This window comes from Oncorhynchus clarkii, chromosome 12 (assembly GCF_045791955.1).
Source record: "Oncorhynchus clarkii lewisi isolate Uvic-CL-2024 chromosome 12, UVic_Ocla_1.0, whole genome shotgun sequence".
NCBI lineage: Eukaryota > Metazoa > Chordata > Actinopteri > Salmoniformes > Salmonidae > Oncorhynchus > Oncorhynchus clarkii.
Genome location: NC_092158.1, coordinates 65,008,624 through 65,031,739, shown reverse-complemented (window position 1 = coordinate 65,031,739; position 23,116 = coordinate 65,008,624). Strand labels below are relative to the sequence as shown.

The 23,116-nt window shown below is 43.4% G+C and overlaps 1 protein-coding gene across 1 annotated transcript in view; it reads left to right on the top strand.

Moving 5' to 3' along the window:
- Positions 1–1,418: 1,418 nt before the first annotated feature.
- Positions 1,419–23,116, top strand: part of LOC139421047 (parvalbumin-7-like) — a 42,144-nt gene continuing 20,446 nt past the window's right edge. Inside the window, exon 1 of the mRNA XM_071171541.1 lies at positions 1,419–1,535. The gene's annotated coding sequence lies outside the window, so the exon portion shown is untranslated. The remainder of the gene's footprint in view (positions 1,536–23,116) is intronic.

Sequence of the window (23,116 nt, the reverse complement as noted above, 5' to 3'; positions counted from 1 at the left end):
ATTGCTCGGGCAGTGGCTGAATGTGGCTTTCATAATCTGGCTTCTCATAGACAATTCTGTGTTCTTTTATGTCCTATACTGTTGTAGCGAGCAGCACCCTAAAGCCTCTCCAATCGCTAAGGTAGAATCCACTCTGACTTTTCGACATCTCACTCACTGCAAATCAACTGAGAGACCTTCACCTATTCACAAAGCAACTTATGATAGGGTTGCTAATCAAGGATCAGGTCCTCCCTCAATCATTTTGATCTAAAACTCTAAGTTGATCCTAGACCAGCACCTGCTCTGAGACACTTTGTGAATTCCAGAACTAACACTGAGCCAAGGTCTAGAACAGCCAGCCAAATCTTATAGACTAGACATAACATACTAAATGTAAATCTGGGACACTCAAATTAGTATGATATGTTACGTTTGGTATAGTTGCATAAGACAGACAGGCGTATAATGTGAACGTCTAGCAACCCGGCAGTTGCGTGTTTGAATCTCATCACAGACAACTTGAGCATTTTAGCTAATTAGCAACTACTTACTACTTTTTAGCTACTTTAAACTATTTTGTATGTTAGCTAACCTTTCCCTTAACCCTAACCCTTAACTCTTTAACCTAACTCCTAACCTTAACTCTAACTCTAACCTTAACCCCTAAGCCCTAGTCTAGCTAATGTTAGCCACCTAGCTAATGTTAGCATTAGTCACTTACCCACCTAGCTAACATTAGACACAACCAATTGTAATTGTTAACATATCATTTGAATTTGTAACATATCATATAATTGACTTTTACTATGTTACATCTACCCCTGAGTCCAGGTTGTAACAGGAACTTCTACTGTCTAGAGGCATCTTGTATAAAATAGCCTCAAAATAGCCTGTTATTTTCTTCCTCTGTCCTCCTCCCCGTAACCTTCCACTCCTAAGTGCACTCACCCCAGGCCCCAGAACAAACTGACATGCTCTCTTATCTCTCATTGCCATTCTCTCCATCTCTCCATCAGCACTTCATCTATATGGGGTTCATCCCTCGCTCCACATTGTACTCCTCCTTCACTGTTCCCTTTTCCATCACCTTTTCATTCCTTTTCTCCCTCAAGTTCTTACTTCCCTCCCTCCTCTCTCCACTCTTCTCCATCTACCTAGCGACCCTCCCTCTCCGCATCCCTTCTTCCACTATCTCCCTCCACTGCTGCAATCCCTCCCTCCTCTTAAACATCACAAAATACCCTCCTATCCCAATCCAGCCCTCTCTCCCTCTCTCCCTCCCTCTCCATTTATCTTTCCCTCCCTCTCGCTTTCTCCCCTTCATCTCACCTCCAGCCACTCAGCGCTCCTTCTTCAGCAGCACCGCCCGCTCTCTTTCTCTTTCTACCTTTTTCTCTCTCTCGCTCCCTTTTCTTTCTCTCTCCTTCTCTCTTTGGCTCACAGAAGGTTCCCAGGCTCCTGGTCCGTCCGTCTGTCCTTCTGCCCGTCTGCCTGACCGTCCGACGATCCCAGTGAAGCTCCAGCACCAACCCGGGACACAGACTCTCACAAAGGTAAGAAATAAGGGAAGATGAGAGGGGCTCTGCTTCCCTCAACTATCACTGATGCTGGAGGCAGACAGGATGAGGGAAAGAAAGAGAAAGGGAATGGGGAGAACCAGAAATGAGAAGAGATGAAGTGGAAAAAGAAGAGGGAGAGGGGATTGGAGAGGAGGGGCGGTAATGCAGTGCACTGTTACTTGTGAGAAGAGAGGAATATAGAAAGAGATGTTTAGACTGAAATTAGGTGTCTTGAGGAAACTGTCTGAGAACAGAGAAAGAGAGAACAGTTTGATGCATGCAGCGAGGAGAATTAGAGAAAGGGAGAGAGGGATGGAGAGGGATAGAGAGAATGTCATGAAAATGTTGGTGTATCAGCTGTGCTGCTGCAGAAAGCAGCGGGCAGCTCTGTCTCTCCGTAAAATCCCATTCACAAATAAGAACTGAACTCTGGCGACTACGATTGGTCCCCGAGCGGTGTGTGTTTGCTTCAATGTGCGTGTGTACTGTATTAGAGAATGAGATTGAGAAAGGGTGAGAGGGAAGGAGGGAAAGTGGGAAAGTGGGAGGGAGGAGGGGAATAGAAAGTCTATCAGATAGCTGTTCTGTGGGTCTGGTGCTAATGCTGTGCTTGAGCGGCTGCTCCAGCAGCACACACCATGCAGACTAACAGAGAGAGATAGGTGGGCTGAGTAGGCGTGTACACTTTAATACAAGATGTAATGTATTGAGGAAGGGGGGGGGGGGGGTGGGGGTGTCCAAATGGAAATAATGAGTGATGTCGCTGGGGCGGGTTGGTACGCTTGTCATAATGCAGGCTATAGATACAGAGACGATCAGTGTGACTTTGCGACAGACTTTGGGACACTTTCCCTCTTCAACCCCCCCCCCTTCCCTTTCCCCTTCTCCCTGATTGCCTCATCTCTCACTCCAGATTGCTCCCCTTTCATAACATCTGTAGAAACAGAGCTGCACTCCTGACATGCAAACAGCAGTCTGTAAGAGTGATGTTACATTTCTGGGAAACTGTCGTTGGTGCGGCAAAGTACGGGCAACCTGAAGTACATACGGGAGGGAGAGAGAGGGATGGAGAGAGAGGGATAGAGCGATGGGGAGAACTTCAGCAAACACAAGGGAGCTAATGGGACAGAGAGGAGAGACCGGGAGAGGGAGAGAGAGAAGAAAGAGTGTGAGAGAGAGAAGAGATAAATAATTAACTGACATATGAGGGTCATAATGAGATGGCAGGAAAAAAAGATGAGGAGGGTTGGGCAGACAGAATAAAGGGAGTAGAGAGAGAGAGAGAGAGAGATGTGTGGAGAGGTAGGCGGTAATACAGTGCACTGTTACTTGTGAGAAGAGAGGAATATAGATGGAAATGGTGTGTCTTGAGGAAACTGTCTGAGAACAGAGAAAGAGAGAACAGTTTGATGCATGCAGCGGGCAGAAATGCAGAAAGGGAGACAGGGAGAGATAGGGATTGTAAGAGAGAGGGATGGAGAGGGATAGAGAGAATGTCAAGAAAATGTTGATGTATCAGCTGTGCAGCTGCAGAAAGCAGGAAGCAGCGGCAGCTCTGCCTCTCCGGAAAAAACCCATTCACAAAAAAGACCTGGAATAGACGTTGAATTGACGTCGGTGCCCAGTGTGTAGAAAGATACTTCTTTCCCCTGCTCCATCCATCCTCCATCTCTTTTTCACTACATATAGTATTTCACACCCCATCACTCCTCTTTCATTAGAAGTGAACGTGAGGGGTGTGATGCATGACTCTAGTCTATATCATCTCGTGAATTTCTAGGGATTCACTGATTTAGAGGCGAGCGGCTCTTTGGAGTGTGAAATACAACCTTGTGAAATATACCGCCGAAGTGTCTGTCGCATTCATGGCAGCTGGGATCCGCTGGGATACCCAGAACAGCACAGGACAGGAGTGATGGGGATGTGCACGGGAGCGTGGTGGAAGGGTGGGACTCTGGGGAGATTTCAGGGTTGTGTCAGTGCGGGGAACTGAGTTCTTGTTGGGTACACCTTACGCTTGGTGGCAGCTATGTGTTCAAGGGTTCTGCCTCTGGTATGGTTTGCCGCTGCAGTGTGTGTTAGAGTGACTTTCATCCTCCTTCTTCTTGAGGCGTCTCTCCACAAACCCTGTCTGAAATAGTGGAGTAATTCAAGCATTCAAGCATGTAATTGTGTGTGTGTGTGTGTGTGTGTGTGTGTGTGTGTGTGTGTGTGTGTGTGTGTGTGTGTGTGTGTGTGTGTGTGTGTGTGTGTGTGTGTGTGTGTGTGTGTGTGTGTGTGTGTGTGTGTGTGTGTGTGTGTGTGTGTGTGTGTGTGTGTGTGTGTGTGTGTGTGTGTGTGTGTGCGTGCGTGCGTGCGTGCGTGTGTGTGTGTGTGTGCGCGTGTGTGTGCGCGTGTGCGTGTGCGCAAACAAACCGGACCAGAGCAGGCCTCTTCAGCGCAATGTGGCACCGCAGTTAATGAAGCACATCTCATCCCCGATCCCTGTCTCTGATTCAGGCACGGGCAGATTAATGACACCATGGAACATGGATGGGATTAGAGTACCAATCCAACAGAGATGATCAATCTAGCCTGCTAGTACCACTACCAGTTCAGCAGCCCCACATACATCAAACTACAGATCTACTTATTATCTATATATTCTCTCCAATTCCACATAGACGTGTGTGGGTGCCTTTCTGCGTGTGCAGCGAACGTATGTTTGAGTGAGTTTGAGTGAGTGGGTAGCTAGCTGGGTGCCAGTGGGTGAAATAATAGGAGAATGTCATGATTGCTTGGAAGAAGAGAAATTTGTTGTGTGGGATTGTGTAGGTGAGAGGTTGTTAGATGTTAAGATCGGACCAGCTAATTGTGTGCGGACGGATCCAGAGTGCATGTTTGAATTTTTATGTGGGCAGCCTCAAAACTGAACGGTATGAAACTAAAGCACAGCTGCGTTCTATGGTCCGAAAGGCATCACCCACAACTACACTCTTAGAGTAAAGGATTCCAAAAGGATTCTTTGGCCGTCCTTATGGGAGAAACCTTTTTGGTTCCAGGTAGAACCCTTTTGGGATCCATGTAGAACCCTCTGTGGAAAGGGTTCTTTGTGGAACCCAAAAGGGTTCTTCAAAGGGTTCTCCTATGGGGACCGGCAAAGAATCCTTTTCAGTTCTCTTTTTCTAAGAGTGTACAGGGATGTGACTATAATATGTTGCCTCCCCCACTTAAAAGGCTACTTGCAAGTAGCCACACCCATTATGTGCATTTCTGATAGATGAAATTGAATGAATTTAAACAAAGCTATTCTCAATTTGCGCTGATAGATTTTGACATTAAAAACAGGGAATTGACACAGAGTTTAATCGGCCTCCGGTGCAGAGCGTTAATTAAAAAACAGATCGCCATCATTATAAAGAGGAGAATAAATGGGGGGAGGAGAAAGAAGAGAGTATTTTCCTCTCTCTTTGCTGAAGTGGCAGGCTGTAGTTATACTGTCAGGGAGTGGCAGTCGGTGACGTTTAAGATAAGGAAGGGTCTTTTTTTTAATGAGCATGGCCTTATTTCTATTATAGCATATTGGATGACTGTCGTTCATATTCCATTCACTCAGCTCAATATAACATTAATAGGTTCGATCTAATACATAATACTCAATGTTCCTTATACCCATCAATGTTCCTTATACCCATCAATGTTCCTTATACCCATCAATGTTCCTTATACCCATCAATGTTCCTTATACCCATCAATGTTCCTTATACCCATCAATGTTCCTTATACCCATCAATGTTCCTTATACCCATCAATGTTCCTTATACCCATCAATGTTCCTTATACCCATCATGAGGATGGTACAACCTAGTCTATGAATGAAAGTTTACAATGTAGGTGCACACTGGCGGAGGAAAAAAATTGAGACGACAGTCAGTGACACATGGACAGACAGTGACACACTCAATACCATCTTGCACTCTCTTGCCTGCATCTAGCTGATCTAGGGTGTAATCCTTAGTCCAACAGTTGCAAACGTTTGCATCCGTTTAAGAAAAAAAAAATTCAACAGAATCAGCAGAATGAATACAACCCTGATCACGCGTAAACACAGTTCATTTTCATAGCAGCCACGTTGTATTCCTTCTCGCATCCATGAGCTCTCCTCCTGTCACCTTTTCTCTTTGTTTGTGAACTTCAATGCACAACAAATCAGCTGTATGTGACCAGGTGAAAAAACCTTTTCAAGCCAAACCATATCATAACCTCTACACACAGCTTGCATCAATGTCACCATATTAGCTAAAGTAATGTCATAGTCAGCATAGCTAATAGAACTAATGTGTTAGTAAACCCGCTACAATCATGCAGTAACGCTACAGTGCACAGTCAGTAAGCAGCTCACCTTGACTTGGAAGAGTTCCAGTGTTGTGTTGGCAATTCATAGCCAGCTAGCTAAAATAGCATCCCTCTGTTTGAGCAGGGTATTTGAGTAGGCTAAACTAGCTAGCTGCACTTGCTAGCTAAGTAAGTGAAACAGATTATTTTTTAAATTACGAAATCTCTCTCTCTCTATCTCTCTTTTTCTTGTCCTTCATTTTGTAATAAATAAATTTGTTCAAAACTGTTCAACTATTGTCTTTCTCTCTCCTTTAGTCAAGTACTCACCACATTGTATGCACTGCAGTGCTAGCTAGCTGTAGCTTATGCTTTCAGTACTAGATTAATTCTCTGATCCTGTGATTGGGTGGGCAACATGTCAGTTCAGGCTGTAAGAGTGTCCTCCGGAAGTTGTCTTAATTACTGTGTAAGTCTATGGAAGGGGGTGAGAACCATGAGCCTCCTACAGTAGGTTTTGTATTGAAGTCAATGTACGGAAGCTAGCTGTCCTCCGGCTACACCATGAAGCTACCCTACAGAGTGTTGTTGAGGCTACTGTAGACCTTCATTGCAAAAAAAGTGTGTTTTAAAAGATTATTTGGTGACATTTGAATATATTTAGTAGAGATTGATTTAAAAAGGATAACTTTTAAATGTTTTACAACAACAACAACAAAAATCACTGGGTAGGATGGTTCTCCTCTTCCTCATTTGAGGAGCCTCCACTGCTGTAAGGAGTGGGAAACTCAGAAGCTGCTGCCTGCCTGCCTGTCAGCATCGTGGGGATTGATCCCAATGTAGTTTGACACTCATGACAATTCATTACTGTGTTGAGACACTCTTGCATTAACACACACACACACACACACACACACACACACACACACACACACACACACACACACACACACACACACACACACACACACACACACACACACACTTATAAACCCATTCACCTAGATGCACACATAGCGAGAGGTCACACACACCGTTCCGGAGGAGGACGTTTAGTTTTTCCATTGCTCAGCAGAACAGCACAATACCATCTCCATCCCTCCATCCCTCCAGCCCCACCTACATGAACTCTCACGGTCAGGTCACCTATGCAATGCATTCATCTCTTGAGATTTGGCCAACAAAATTCACTTAGACATCATCCTCCAACTCATAATGCCCATAATGCCTTGGGGTTAGGGTTAGGGTAAGGGTTATGTTTATGTTTAGGGGTTATAATAAAATAGGATTTTGAATGGGACTGAATTGTGTCCCAACAAGGTTAGTTATACAAGACTGTGTGTATGTGTGCGTGTATGTATGCAGTGTGTGTGTGTGTTACTGATCAGATGAAAGCACATGTGGGACCAAGTGTCATTGCAGGGCTGGAAGTTGGAAGCCAGAAGCTGGAAGGGAGCCATAACGTTGAGTCACCTGCTAATAGAGAATTACGACTGTTGTGCTAATGTAGCCTGGTCCCAGATCTGTTTGTGCTTTTCCCTGCCCCATTGGCATTCCATAAGGAGTTGGCAAGAGAGCAGAAACAGGTTGGCTCCCAGGCTAGTGCTAATGATGCATGGTGCTGGAACATCAGCTGTTGTTCCTCCTACATTTTGCATCTAGATTTCAGACATTCTAGTTTTACAAACTACCTGTGTTATCTTGCAGTACCTGTATTAATGTGTGGAGGGGGGTAAACTGTTGTATTGTTTTGATGGAAGAGGGATTTTTTTCTGTTGTTGAATATCCAGGTGCTGATGTAATTGCCACCACACCTGCAATACCCTCCCTTTCTTGTATCTTCTTTCACTCTCTCTCTCTCTCTCTTCCTGTCGTACTCACTCCTTTTCTTACTTTCTCTCTATCACCAGCGCTCTGCCGGTCCAAACGAAGGTGTGAAAAGGGGACACTTCTCAATTTGTGCCAAAGTTCAGTCGATCTATTTTAGAGATTTGGCCATGTTTTTTTTTTTTTTTAAGGCCAATGTATTTTTAAACCGCCCGAGCAACAGAGGTCACTTAGAGCGAATCTAACTTTAGTAGTGACACAGAGGCCACCGCAGCGCTGCAGGAGTCAGGCCGAGCAATTAAAACCTCCACAAACTCCTAAATGAGATCATTAGTGTGATGGGATGGATGGAAGTCATCTGGGAAGAGGCAGGGGAGACGAAAGTGGATTGAGATTTTTATTTTTATGGGTCACGGAGGGAGGGAGTTTTTGGTGAAATAAATGGGATGATAATGTAACATTGTGACCTATTTTGATGCGGTGTGACTTTAAACTCCTTACTCTTTTGGAGTAAGTAAGAGTAAGAGTCAGTGGATGTGGATGATAAATAGACATAGATGTAGACACATACACATGCACCGCACAACAAATGACACTTCTTACCCAACATCATTTTCAAAAGCGTACTCCTGCTCTGTGACCTGAAAACAGCATCCCTCTGCACCACGGTTCATCTACGTGAGACAGGGGGCACTGTTTCACGGACAAGTGGATGAGTCGATGGAGATGCTGCTGCATTCCCTATATGAGGTCTCAAACTTCTGCTCCATCTCCTCCCGAGGTTTCTCATGGTTTCTCACTCACCGGCTACACAATTAGTCCCTTACAGAAGACTGCTGCCTGGTCCCTGGCTGAACAGTTCATTCTTAGAACTACTGTTCTCTACTCCCTGCATAGAGAATAGATGCCAAGAAAGGACAACTTAGTGGGCAAAATGCAAAAGTTACCAAACTCTATTCTATTCCGTTCCAATGGGTTCTATTCTATTCCTAGCGATGACTACGATGACCAGATGTCATTGCATTATCAGTGTGATACAAGAGATAAGCAGATAAGCAGGACTTGGAATAGCATTCGTTGTGACCAATATACATCATATTCCACATCAGCTGTCATATTATCTGAAAATGCGCAAAGAGGATGATGGACGTTTTTCTCCCCTCCTCTCTCCCATTGCTTTGCCGGCCTGTTAATACATTTTAGACGGGAGCTGGGAGCGTTCCGGACTGGCCCCTGATCATCATAGAGATCATCTGAATGCAGGAAACATGCAATCCCGTCTGTGTCCGAAAATCCTCTATGTCCCTACATAGTGCACTGCTTTTTAATAGTTCTCTATGAGCCCTGGTCAGAAGTAGTGTACTATCTAGCAAATAGGGTGCCATTTTGGATGCAATCGTTATGTCAGTGTGAGCAAGGGGCCTGCAGTATAGCCAGCGCTAAATGTCTCTGTTTATCACGTATTACACTGATGAGCTTATTTCACTTGAATGTCATTCTCTATTTGGGAGTGTTAGGTTGAAGCCTTATCTGTGAATGGGCTTTGGTCATGATACTGTAGTACTGTGCACGCACGCACGCACGCACGCACGCACGCACGCACGCACGCACGCACGCACGCACGCACGCACGCACGCACGCACGCACGCACGCACGCACGCACGCACGCACGCACGCACGCACGCACGCACGCACGCACACACACACACACACACACACACACACACACACACACACACACACACACACACACACACACACACACACACACACACACACACACACACACACACACACACACACACACACACACACAATCATGCTGTGTGTGTGTGCCCAGTTGCCAACAGCCACTTTAGCTCTTGTAGATTGTGTTAATCTCTCTCTATTTTCTATCTTTATGAATGACAACGCATATCGTTCCTTTGTAGAACCATTAATGTGTGCATCCCCTTCTCCCTCTTTCCTCTCCATCTCTCTCCCCATCCCTCCCTCTTCTCTGTGTGAGAGCGCAAGCTGGACACACTCAACTCAGCTTGCCCCAGGCTCGGCCCCGGCTCCCACCAGCAGAGTGTGAAGACTGTGTCAGAGTAAGAGAGGAGAGCTGTAGAGGAGGAGTGGAAGCCCAGTGCTGGACTGGCTTTTATGATGAAAGGTCAATGTAGGGTTTATATAGCCGAGCGTGCACACACACACACACACACGCACACACACACAGACACACACTTCTGCAAGACAAGAGGCGCTGTCAGGCGGCAGAGTTTCTGCTGCCACTACTGCTGACAAGGCAAGCCACTGTCAATGGGACAGGGGCTTCAGCTTCTCTGTTTGAATACACAGACACACTCCGACAATCTACACTGAAACACACACACGGACACACACCCTGACTCACTCACACACTCAGTAAAAACATGAGCAGAGGAATGTGCAGATCTGCGTGGATGGTGGTCACCCACCCAGTCACCCACACTGCACGAGGAAACACATCAAGAGCTAATGCAAATACATGAACACATACTCAATATCTGGTTTATATTTAGTCTGATGCAAACAACCACACACAACAAAACATATTTAAGTGACATATTGTCATGTCAAAGTTCTGACGGATAGGCCACTTATGTAATGTACTACTTATTAGCCGATAATCCCGTAATTACGCCGTACAAGAAGAAGAAGACTGAATGACAAGTTATTACGATAACAACACCATTATAGGGTTTTGGGCTTTTGTGTTCGCAGCTTGCAGGACCTTTGGGTTAAATCCCAGACGAACAGAGAATGTGCTGACAATGTAACGCCCAAACAAATTGTATGTTCAACAATTTTAAGCAGCCCACGACTGTGGCTTTAAACCTTGTCTCCCTCTTCCTTCATCTCTCTTCTACCCCCCCCCCCCCCCTTATCAAAGACTAGCGCAGAATACAAATTGTGTTGCGCTTTAGTTTTTTGGTACCATAAGCCTAGGGCATGAGGAGAATGGGGAATAGAAGTGAATCTGTCCCAGGAAGAGAAAGAAAGGATCCAGCACAATAGAGAGGCTTAGACCAGCCTGATGCAGACAACAAGCTGAGAGGAGAAGAAATGAGAGAAACAGAGAATAAAAGAGCAAGAGAAAATGGGAAGAGGAAGGAGGAGAACCGTCGAAAGGGAGGTGCTGGAGGGCATGCGAGGAAGAAAGAAAGAAAGAGAGGAAGAAAGAAACAGATAAGAAAAGGAAAATGCAAACCAGAGACAGAGGCGAGGAGCCAGAGGAGCGAGGGATAAAAGACAAGAAAATAAAGGAAGATGAAGGAGTGTGTGATGGATGGACAGGCACTGTTCTGCGGATGTATGAATCCTCAGCCTCAGCACCATGCTAGTTGGCTAAGTGATACACAGGACCCTGATATCCAGCCCCTCCCCATAGTCTCTTTCTCTCTCTTTCTCTCTCACGCCTCCCCCAGGATCCTCTGTCACCCTCTACTCCGCACACAGGGCTGTGTGACTCAAGCCTCAGCAGCCATCCAAACCCATCAGACTCATCCTGGACAGGCCTGGCTGCCACTCACACTATACTAAAGGAAACAGGAATCCCCTTCATACACATAGACACACACACGCACACTTAGACACACACACACACTCTCCTGACACCACCATGACCTCTTTTAGCCTCCTTTGTTCACTACAGTGGCCTACCCCTGTGGATACAGCTCTCCTTCTCTCTCTCTCACACACACACACACACACACACACACACACACACACACACACACACACACACACACACACACACACACACACACACGCGCTCAATCACAAACACAAACACACACACACAGCATTGGGGGATGACAACATCTGTCTCACTTGATTTAGTGTCTTTCTCTATACACAAAGGAAAATTGGGGTGAACAGTAGAGTTTTATAGTTCAGAAGGAAAAAAAAGCCCTTACATCACACCGTGTAAAGGCACTCATGCTTGAAAGGGACTGTGGTTTTTGTCCTTGCAGATAGTCCTCTTAGGCGTGCACCTATAGGACACTTTTTTGGTGTGAATAGCTATCTGTAAATATCACGACAATCTAACATTGACTAGTGGAATGCAGTCATATACATATTGTCCATGAAGGTACAGAAGGGGTTCAATACCGAAAGAGCATTTCCCATCCCTGCCCATCTGGCAGTTGTCACTCGAGACTCAATCAAACGCTCTTAGCATATTTGGAGGGGGAGCCAATTTGAACCAGAGGAGGCTGGTGGGTGAATAGATAGGAGGGGCTCATTGTAATGGTTGGAATGGAATGGTATCAAAAACATGGAAATGTGTTTGATACCTTTCCATCCATTCCATTGCAGCTATTACGATGAGCCCATTTGTTCGGGAGTTGTTCCCATGTGGTGAATTGATGCTCAGTTCAGAGTTGTTCTGAGTACTCCTGCCCCCTGCTGAGATGAGACTTGTCACATACTGGCTGTCCATAAACCCTTCACTGCCAGGGGATTACTACAGACTTAAACTTTTTACCCATAATCACAGAATATGTATGTTTATATGGGAGATCACATGTCATGATGTCGTTACCAATAAAGGCAAATCAAGACCCATCAAATCGGATGAAGTAGCAGCGGAATAACATCACAGGAGCACCTAAATATAAACAATACCGGCACCCAAAATGAATTCCCGGAACCTGTTTCAGTCCAAGTCAAGCACTGCATGACAGTGATGGAATGGTCTTAAGTGCTATTGGAAATACTGGCTCTTAAAAAAAAAAGTTGAGTTGAGTAATTAACATAATGAAAAAAATCCCCACCAAAATCCGTCTGTTTAAGCTAGAGAAATCTGTTTTGTATGGGCCGCGTCTCAATCCAGCACATCCGCCGAAGTCCGCCTTCCACAACCATGGTGGAAAGTGGCAGAGCTACAGCTTTGTTTGTCAGACCAGGAGACATCCCGAAAATCGATCCTTTCACAAAAATGGGACTCGTCTCATGGGACTCGTCTGAAGTCGGTGCCGCCAATGTGCCAACTTCTGTCTGTTAGTTTGGCCTAAAAACCAACTATGATCTCACGGGACTGTTCTGAAGGTAACCCGGTACTGGTTTTAAAAAAATACGGAAGTATGTAATTCGGTTTGTGCAAATATGTTAAATATATGTGTCAAAAAATAATAATAAATAATTCCTGAGCTTTTTTATATCACCTAGATATAAGACAGACACTTAAAAACCTTATGATTTATTTTTGGACTGTCTGTTTTGCCATTTATAAATTGGTTATTCAATACATTTCTATAGGCTATAGCAATAAAGGCCAATTTATATGCAGTACCAGTCAAAGGTTTGGACACACCTACTCAGTCCAGGGTTTTTCTTCATTTTTACTGGTTTCTATATTGTAGAATTATGGTGGACATCAAAACTATGAAATAGCACATATGAAATCAAGTAGTAACTAAAAAAGTGTTAAACAAATCAAAATATATTTTATATTTGAGATTCTTCAAAGTAGCCACCCTTTGCCTTTATGACAGCTTTGCACACTCTTGGCATTCTCTCAACCAGCTTCATGAGGTAGTCACCTGGAATGCATTTAAATTAACAGGTGTGTCTTGTTAAAAGTACATTTGTGGAATTTATTTCCTTCTTAATGCGTTTGAGTCAATCAGTTGTGTTGTAACAATGTTGGGGTGGTGTACTAAATATAACCCTATTTGGTAAAGACCAAGTCCATATTATGGCAAGAACAGCTCAAATAAGCAAAGAGAAACAACAGTCCGTCATTACTTTAAGACATGAAGGTCAGTCAATGTGGAACATTTCTAGAATTTTGAAAGTTTCTTCAAGTGCAGTCACAAAAACCATCAAGTGTTATGATGAAACTGGCTCTCATATGGACTACCACAGGAAAATAAGAACCAAAGTTACCTCTGCTGCAGAGGATAAGTTCATTAGAGTTACCAGTCTCAGAAATTGTAGCCCAAATAAATGCTTCACAGAGTTTAGGTAACAGACACATCCCAACATCAACTGTTCAGAGGAGACTGCATGAATCAGGCTTCATGGTCAATGGATCATCTCCGCATGTGTGGTTCCCACCGTGAAGCATGGAGGAAGAGGTGTGATGGTGTGGGGGTGCTTTGCTGAAGACACTGTCTGTGATTTATTTAGAATTCAAGGCACACTTAACCAGCATGGCTACCACAGTGTTCTGCAGCGATCCCCGCTGGTTTGCATTTAGTGGGACTATCATTTGTTTTTCAACAGGACAATGATCCAACACACCTCCAGGTTGTCTAAGGGCTATTTGACCAAGAAGGAGAGTGATTGAGTGCTGCATCAGGTGACCTTGCCTACACAGTCACCCGACCTCAACCCAATTGAGATGGTTTGGGATGAGTTGAGTGAAGAGTGAAGGAAAAGAGTGAAGGACAAGTAGCCAACAAGAACTCTTTCAAGACTGTTGAAAAAGCATTCCAGGTGAAGCTGGTTGAGAGAATGCCAAGAGTGTGCAAAGCGGTCATCAAGGCAAAGGGTGGCTATTTGAAGAATCTAAAATCAAAACTATGTTTTGATTTGTTTAACACTTTTTTGGTTACTACATGATTCCATATGTGTTATTTCATAGTGTTGATGTATTCACTATTATTGTACAATGCAGAAAATAGTAAAAACAAAGAAAAACCCTTGAATGAATAGGTGTGTCCAAACTTTTGACTGGTACTATATATACCGACAGGGGTCCTACAAATCCAAATCAAATAGCTAAATGAGCCATGGTATGACCATCTTTAAACAAGGGTTATTAAAAGAGAAGATGTATTTATCCATTTGGAAAGAAAGAGAAGAGAGACCGGAGAGAGGAAGCATTCAGAAATAGTGTATCTAGTAACGACTTGGAAGGAAACCCGGGAGTGTTCGTGAGGAATTCACATTTGTCACCCAACTGCCTGGCTTCCACCAAGAGAGGAGGGGGCGGGGGAGAGGGGATGACTAAGCAAGGAAAGAAAAACAAAGCAGAAATGACGTAACATAAAAACCAGGGTCATATTCACTAGATAACAAACTGAAGAAAACAGATGGGAAGGGACTGCCTGAACTTATAAGGAACGCTTGTTTTCCCGCTGCAAAACAAAGTGCAATAATCAGTGGCGGATTTAGGCGTTAGCGACATTGGCAGCCGACCAGGGCGGCATCTTGCCGTGGGCGGCACGGGGCGCTCTCACCAAAAAATTAAATAAATAATAATTAATTAATTAATTAATTAATCAATTAACCTTGTCGGAGTGGGCACCCTGATTCTAGTTTGTGAGCTAGGCAGGCTACTGCCTGGGAAGGTCTCCCACTCAGAAGTACGAGATGGGGAGGGGGGTCGGGGGTTGGTTGACCTGAGGTCTCCCCACTGAATGCCCGAGGTAGGGGGAGTTATATCTAACCCACCTGGAACAGAGGGGGCAGGAGCCAAATGATACAGTCATGATAATGGATTGAGAGAGAGAGAGAGAGAGCGTGAGTGAGTGTGAGAGTGAGTGTGAGAGTGAGTGAGTGAGTGTGAGAGTGAGTGAGTGAGTAAGACTTTTTGTATGGATTTTATTTCTGAGTTTTTATTTATGACTTTATATTTATGAGTCTTATTTTTGTATATATTTTGTATATTTATATAGTTTTAAATGTTATGATGGTTCACCCAGGGAGCCATACAACCATACAAGTTGATAATGAATACGACCCTGATGTTATGTAATGTAAAGCCACCGACTCTCTGCCAAGGTACATCTGGTCCTCATTGTTATTATTATATCTAACCCACCTGGAACAGAGGGGGCAGGAGCCAAATGATACAGTCATGATGATAATAGATAGATAGATAGAGAGAGAGAGAGAGAGAGAGAGAGAGATAGAGAGAGAGGATTGTCAACATGGCTGGCAGACAGTCACATCATTTCTTAATATCTTAATCTCTGCTGTTTCAAGAGGCTCAAGAGAATCTCCTGAGAAGGCATTTGACAAATAGATAAAGAGCAAGCAATCAATAAAGAAAGCTAAAGAGAGAGAGGAAATATGTCAGAAACCGGAGAGAGGGAGCCAAGGACTGGAGAGTTGGATGCAACAAACCAAAAACTATTTGGAGAAGGAGCAGAGCGGAATATATATATATATTATAAATATACATATATTTCTTTAATAAAGAGTAGCGAATAAGTAGAGTCCTTCAAATGGGCTGATTAAACATGTACTGTAGCTAGCTGAGGCATCTGCGAGAAGAGACTGGTGATTCCATATGCATAACAGGCCCTTGACAGGGAGAGGGCAGGTGAGGTGCCTCCTGTCTGGCAGGTAGAATACTACTGAGCTCCATAGATTTCCACTCCATTTGTACAATAGACAGAAATACAGGGGGCAGAGGAGGAAAGGAGAGTAAAAGAGAGGAAATGCACTCTTGCATTTCATTTGGCGCTGGTTGCATTTGGAGGAGCAGAGCGATGAGGAGAAAACTCAGCCAAGCCAGCAGCATGGCACCTCAATCACACCGTATCTATCTCTGCTCAGAGCAGCATCCACTGGGCTGTTACTGAAGCAGTTTAGCTTATCAGCTCCTCTCCTCCGAGGCTTCCCTCACTTCCATTCCTCCCTCCGGGGCACTGCCACCTCACAAGCCTCACACGCCTCTCCTAATTATGCCCCCCTGTCTGTCTCCCAGCCTCCCCTTCCTCCTCTCTCCCTCTCCCCCCACTCATCTTGTCACCTCCAATTCTAGTTCAGGTGGCTTATTGGCAGGGCCACTTCAGGTTAAAAACCAATGCTGGCATTCTGAGCAGATTCCAGTATCATCACAGCAACAGTTGGCAACAGGTTGGTATCAGAATGGTAACAACAGTGGCCAACTTCAATAGATTATCATTGTTCTGAACCCTGGTCAGTTCCTTGGGATTACCTTGTTGAATTGGGGGCTGTTTCGAAATGCAAATAGCCAAGGTCATGCGCGAGCACTAAGGCTGAGAACGATTGCCATTTATCAATGGTGATCTCCTATCGGTGCGTTTATGACACTCATATGCGTATGAACATTCTGAATTCCGTTCGTAAATAGTATTTGAGATAAATTGATATATGAGGTCCCAGGTGATCCTTGTCTATGTTCTGTCGACTTACCCACTGCCTATGCTCTGTAAGAGGAACGAGACATAGAGAAAGTACTGGTTAAAAAGTTTGGCTGCATCAAATGTCCTTACAACCCCCCAAAAATATTTGTATTTTGCCCTCAGTCTGATAGTCTTTATCAGGTGTGTCTTTCACCAGTAGAAGAGCTTCTAGCCAAGCCTGGCTACAGATGAACTAGTCCCGTCTTTGTGTTCACATTCAAACCCCTCTGCCGATATCTGTGAGACTAAGATATAGAGAGAGAAATAGGAGGACGACATGAAAAAAAAAGTGAGGGAGAGCAAGCCGGTGGAAGGATATGAGAGAGAGACAGCTCGTGTGAAAGTGTGGGCATCTAAGTGCCTCGGGAGAAACAGGCAACATTAGTATGTGAGTAACTGAGCTGAGCTCTCGTGGCTCTCTGATCTAGCGTGATGTCTTTAAAAAGCAGGCTCCTTCTCAAATGCATTGTTGTCCCTCCACTGGCTTGCCTTTTGGCCAGTGAGTACAACCTCCAAGATAACTCATATCCTTTCACCAACCCGTAATTGTGTGGAAAGAGTCGCAATATAGTTTACGACTCAGTTAGTTATTATGAGTCTGTATTATCCAGGGTTGGGGTTAATTCCATTTAATTTCCAGTCAATTCAAGAAGTACAATGAAATTCAAATTAACTTCAATGCTTTTCAATTAGGAAACATTTGAACTTGAATTGGAGTTTGGTTCACTTTTTTAGAATTGACTGGAATTGAAATTGAATTGACCCCAACCCTGGAATTAACCCTCCGACCCTACACTACACTACACTTGTCTCCTCTCCTCTCCTCTCCTCTCCTCTCCTCTCCTCTCCTCTCCTCTCCTCTCCTCTCCTCTCCTCTCCTCTCATCCCTAGGCGACGTGGACCCATCCTACATGTTAACACGACAGTGATCCTCATCCTACACCGACTCACTGACTTCTGACCCGAGGGCACCAACAGGGCCATGAACCATCCTCATCATTATAGGCAGGCCTATAATGTGAGCCGAAATGGGTCTACTCTATGACTCCATCTCTCTGTGTAGGCAGAAGAAAACACAATGTACTGGCAGATAGAGAAATATATACGGCAGGCATAAAAAATTGCCTACAGTGGCGAGGTAATCTAAGAGTGAGCACTATCGGGTCCTTGCTCGCTAGCTGCTGACAGTATGGGCGTAATATCAAACCCTAGTCCTTCCTCTGACCGTCAGGCTCTGTGAAGCATGAGAGGGTGTGAGCGGGTTTAAAGCTTGATCAATAGCTCGACCTTTGGGCCGATATGGCTGAATAGTATCCGTTACTCTCCCGGGACTCTGCGTCCGTTCGTTTGTTCAACGGCCAGAATCAAAAAGTTGCGCAGGCCAGGCGAATGTCAATGTTCTTGACTTCCAAAAAGAGTGTGCATGTGTGTGCGCATGTGCACGTGTGTTGTGCACATTTAATAGTGCTCTCTGTCACCTCCGAGAACAAAGAAAGAGTAATAGAATGCGTAGTAAAAGGACATATGAAGATGGCAGAGATAAAGAAAAAGAGAGAGAGAGAGACGGCGATAGAAAGGGAGAATGTGTGAGAGATAAAAAGAGAGTTGAGGAGAAACCACATTTTTTAACCATATTATTCAGTTTGTTCAACGGCCAGAATCAGAAAGCTGCGCAAGCCAGGCGAATGTCAATGTTCTTGACTTCCAAAAAGAGTGTTTCAGACCCCTTGACTTTTTTACATTACAGCCTTATTCTAAAATTGATTAAATAAAAGAATGTCCTCATCAATCTACACACAATACCCCTAAATGACAAAGTGAAAACCAAAATAACTTATTTACATAAGTATTCAGACCCTTTACTCTGAGACTCAAAATTGAGCTCAGGTCAATCCTGTTTCCACTGATCATCCTTGAGATGTTTCTACAACTTGATTGGAGTCCACCTGTGGTAAATTCAATTGATTGGACATGATTTGGAAAGGCACACACCTGACTATATCAGGTCCCACAGTTGACAGTGCATATCAGAGCAAAAACCAAGCCATTAGGTCCAAGGAATTGTCCGTAGAGCTCCGAGACAGGATTGTGTCGAGGCACAGATCTGGTGGAAAGGTACCAAAAAACAAGATTCTCTGGTCTGATGAAACCAAGATTGAACTCTTTCGCCTGAATGCCAAGCGTCACGTCTGGAGGAAACCTGGCACCATCCCTACGGTGAAGCATAGTGGTGGCGGAGCAAAGTACAGGGATGAAAACCTGCTCCAGATCGCTTAGGACCTCAGACTGGGGCGAAGGTTCACCTTCCAACAGGACATTGACCCTAAGCACAGAGCCAAGACAACCCAGGAGTTGCTTCAGGACAAGTCTCTGAATGGCCTTGAGTGGCCCAGCTAAGAGCCCAGACTTGAACCTGATCTAACATTTCTGGAGAGACCTGAAAATAGCTGTGCAGCGATGCACCCCATCCAACCTGACAGAGCTTGAGAGGATCTGCAGAGAAGAACAGGAGAATACCCAAATACAGGTGTGCCAAGCTTGTACCGCCAATTTCAAGAAGACTTGAGGCTGTAATCGCTGCCAAAGTAGCTTCAACAAAGTACTGTGTAAAGGGTCTGAATAGTTACAGTGCAGTGCCTTGCAAAAGTATCCCTTGGCATTTCTACTATTTTGTTGCATTACAACCTAATTTAAATTGATTTTTATTTGGATTTTATGTAATGGACATACACAAAATAGTCAAAATTGGTGAAGTGAAATGAAAAAAATTACTTGTTTCATCAAATTCAAAAAAATAATGGAAAAGTGGTGCGTTTGCTATGAAGCCCCTAAATTAGATCAATCTAAAAAGGGGTTACATTTGATTTTGTCCTACAAATCTGCACAACCTACTCCACATTTTCAAAGTGAAAAAAAGTGTTCCACAAAAAAAATTGAATAATTAAATACCAGTATCATAATTGGATAAGTCTCCACCCTGCGAGGTAAAACTTGGTGGAAGCACCTCTGGCAGCCATTACAGCTGTGAATCATTTTCATTAAGATTCTACCAACTTTTAGGGCAACATACAGTGCCTTCAGAAAGTATTAACACCCCTTGACTTTTTCCAAATTTGTTTTGTTACAGGGTGATTTAAAAATGTATTAAATATAGATTTTGTTTTTACGGACAATAGCCCATATTGTCAAAGTGGAATTATGTTTTTCGAAATGTTTACTAATTAATTAGAAACGAAAAGCTGAAATGTTTTGAGTCAATAAGTATTCAACCCCTTTGTTATGACAAGCCTAAATAAGTTCAGGAGTAAACATTTGATTAACAAGTCACATATAAGTTGCATTGACTTACTATGTGTGTCGTAATAGTATTTAACATAATTCTTGACTATCTCATCTCTGTTCCCCACACATACAATTATCTCTAAGGTCCCTCAGTCGAGCCGTATATTTCAAACACAGATTCAACCACCAAAAACAGGAAGGTTTTACAATTCTTCGCAAAGAAGGGCACCTATTGGTAGATGAGTAAAATTTTTAAAAAGAAGACGTTGAATATCCCTTTGAGCATGGTGAAGTTATTACTTACACTTTGGATGGTGTATCAATACACCCAGTCACTACAAAGATACAGGCGTCCTTCCTAACTCAGTTGTAGGAGAGGAAGGAAACTGGGATTTCACCATGAGGCCAATCGGGATTTTAAAACAGTTACAAAGTTTAATAGCTGTGATAGAAGGAAACTGAAGATGGATCAACCACATTGTAGTTACTCCACAATACTAACCTTATTGACAGAGTGAAAAGAAGAAAGCCTGTACAGAATACAAATATTACAAGACATGCATCCTGTTTGCAACAAGGCACTAAAGTAAGGCTGCAAAAAACGTGGCAAAGCAATTCACTTTTAGTACTGAATACAAAGTGTTATGTTTGGGGGAAATTCAATACAGCATTTTACTGAGTACAACTCTCCATATTTCAAGCATTTTGTTAGCTGCATCATGTTACAGGTATGCATTTAATCGTTAAGGACTGTGGAGTTTTTCAGGATAAAAAATAAATGGAATGGAGCTAAGCAGAGACAAAATCCACAGGGAAAATCTGGTTCTGTCTGCTTTCCACCAGACACTGGGAGATTAATTCACCATTAATTCACCATTCAGCTGGACAATAACCTAAAACACCAAATATACACTGGAATTGTTGTTTCTACTGAGCATACAGTATGTACAGTATGTATGTATGTATAGAGCATAATGTATTTACAGTTTTATTCACGTTTTCAAGTTCTGGTGACAAATCATGCTTTCCGATTATTGCATAGATTGTAATGGACACCTATGATGTGTGTAAAATACTTTTTTGAAGGTTGTACTGATTAGAATGAGCTAATATTAATCAATTTGCCAGCTATGTGTGGCGCCATGTTTGTTGACATTATACAATGCATTCTGGGTGTCACGTAAACGTCTATCAGACCAAAGATGTTGAAGGAATGGTTCACTCATCTTTCTAATAAACTTACGCTATTGAATGAAGGGAAAGGAATGATCGTATACGACACACCCCCTTCAACATGCATAATGCAAACAGACCAAACTTATCTTGTCTCCTTGTATTATCTTTGGTTGACGTGAAAAAATAAACATGGTGGCATGCACAAACTACCCATCATTGGAATCCTTTTGATTTCTAGAAAGTGTTTTACTCAATCATTTTGATCCATGTTGATCTCACCAGTGATGCGATTACTTTTAATAGTAATTGCTATTAGCTAATTCATATTGTAGTTTCTGTCAGCCGAGAGTTCTATAAATATGACCGCTTGTGTTATGTCAATCTTTCCTCAGTTAGCTATAGGATTAATGTGCTCTACATTTTCCGGTTCGGATGATTGTGTATGCTGTCGCTACTTCTGTGAATGTCTAAACATTGCATCCAAAAATAAAGTGGTCACATTCAGGACATACCTTTGTAAGGACTGTGTTTGTGCAAAAACAGCTAGCTCAAATGCTGGCTGTCGTGTCCATCAAAACTAGATGCTCTAAATAAGCGTTCTAATCACACCGGTTTGAGCGTACGCTCCAGGGACCACTGTAGAATGAACACACCCATTTGTTGGTGCATGTGAAAAGGTTCAATCCATTTGAATCCCAGTTTGTAACACAACAAAATGTGGAAAAGTTGAAGGGGTGTGAATACTTTCTGAAGGCACTGTTTTTGTCAAAATTGCTCATTAAAATTATTTGATGAAAAAAGTATTTTTGGCCTGCTATTAGCCCACACAAACTCATTGGATAACATATTCACTACATGGAACCACATATAGTCCCCCCCAAAAAAATCAAAAGGAAGTTTGCTCTGAAGTGTCTCTCCTATATCTGAGAGATATAAGAAAGATCAGGAAACATTTATTTGTATTTAACTCCATATTTTTGCCATTAAACAGTCTCCATATATGCTATACTTCCAGACATGTTTTCAACTGGTAGCGGGACCTTCAGATGAGTTTTGTGAGGCCTGTGGGTGTTCGTGAGAGTCTCCCCATTGCACAGAGGAGGTAGTCCAAACGGTATTAGTGGGTAGCCCAAATGTAGTCCAAACGGTATTAGTGGGTATCCCAAACGTAGTCAAAACGGTATTAGTGGGTAGCCCAAACGTAGTCCAAATGGTATTAGGGGTTAGCCCAAACGTAGTCCAAACGGTATTAGTGGGTAGCCCAAACATAGTCCAAACGGTATTAGTGGGTAGCCCAAACGTAGTCCAAACGGTATTAGTGGGTATCCCAAGCGGTCCGGACGATACAGACAGAAGCTGGGTTAGACTTTCTGTAAGCACTGTATTTTTCCCCCCAGTCACTAGACTACGCTTGACAAGCAGTTCCCTTATTCCACCACTTGGCACTGTGTGTACACATGGTCATGGCTGTGTGTAAATGTACGCACCTTCTCAAGCAAACATTTATATGGATAAATCTCACACTTTAAGTGGAAATGATCTCACCCATGGTTTACACACAGATTTAGGCCTATGCATGACTGAGAAATGAGGTCCCTGGTGTGCAGTCAGCTACTATTCTATCTTAAAAGATTAAACTGAAGCTGGGAATATTTACTTTTATTTTGTTTCAAAAATGTTCTTTTATCTTTTTTAACCAGTGATCCCTCTATGACTTGTCTCAGATGTAACAGCATGGGTTGAATATTCTATATTTTTGATAAAAGATTCATTGTTTCCGTTTGTTCATACAAATCATGAATGATTCAGAAAGAGAGTTGTTCAAAGACTCGGAGAAATATCACC